Source organism: Cynoglossus semilaevis, chromosome 17 (assembly GCF_000523025.1).
Source record: "Cynoglossus semilaevis isolate Cse_v1.0 chromosome 17, Cse_v1.0, whole genome shotgun sequence".
Classification (NCBI taxonomy): domain Eukaryota; kingdom Metazoa; phylum Chordata; class Actinopteri; order Pleuronectiformes; family Cynoglossidae; genus Cynoglossus; species Cynoglossus semilaevis.
In genome coordinates, this window is record NC_024323.1 from 15,741,380 (window position 1) to 15,742,436 (window position 1,057).

Below are 1,057 nucleotides of genomic sequence, written 5' to 3' on the forward strand. Positions count from 1 at the left end.
CCCCCCCCCCCCACACCCATCAGAGGTGAGGGAGTTAGCTCGCCACATGACGGACCACAACCTGCTAATTGTGCTGCTTGTGTGGCCTCCACCCAAGAGGAGCCGCAGGTTGAACACCAACCTCAGCGTCTGTTCTGCACAAAAACACACAAACAGCAATTGTCAGGTGAAGTGAGATAGAAAAACATGTCTGACAGCCTGGGGGGGGGCGCTGGGGGGGGAGGGGGGGAGTACAACACACTGTGTACAAGGTGGAACCACATTAGCATAGTGAGTAAGAGTGTGTGTGTGTGTGTGTGTGTGTGGGTGTGTGTGGGGGAGTCAGATGAACAGAGACTGACTCCGGGGCGTCTGTGTCCAGACTTGTTCAGGTCCGTGGTGCAGGCATCGGTTCTCTGAATCACACAAACAGTTCCTGAGGCTCAGCAGAAAAAAACAACCGAGAAGAAAACAAGAGGTAAAACCTGCATCTGAGTGTCTGCTGGCTCTGACCCACTGGTCCCAAAGTGGGGGTCGGGGCCCCTCCAGGGGGCATGGAGCAGAAAGGAAATTTGCACTGATTTGCAATTTTTCTTTTCCTTTTATTTTTCTGAAGATAAAAAAAGAAAACAAAATCAGAACTATTGATTGACTCATTCAACTCCACGGCTCTTTAATTCCTTCTATTAATTTCTTGTTTGTTTGATTGGTTCATGCCCCGCCTTCCCTCCATGACCCTGAGAAGCTGGAGCCAATCAGAGGCTGGCAATAGAGGAAGTTAGATTAATTTTACGTTAAGACACTCTGAAGATGATGATGATGAAGATGATAATGATGATGATGATGATGATGAAGATGATGATGAAGATAATGATGAAGCAGATGATGATGATGGTGAAGATGATGAAGAAAATAATGATGATGATGATGATGAAGATGATGATAATGATGAAGAAGATGATGATGAAGATGATGATGAAGATGGTGAAGATGAAGGTGAAGATGAATCTGATGAAGATGATGATGATGTTGATGATGATGATAAAGATGATGAAGATAAAGATGTGATGATGATAAA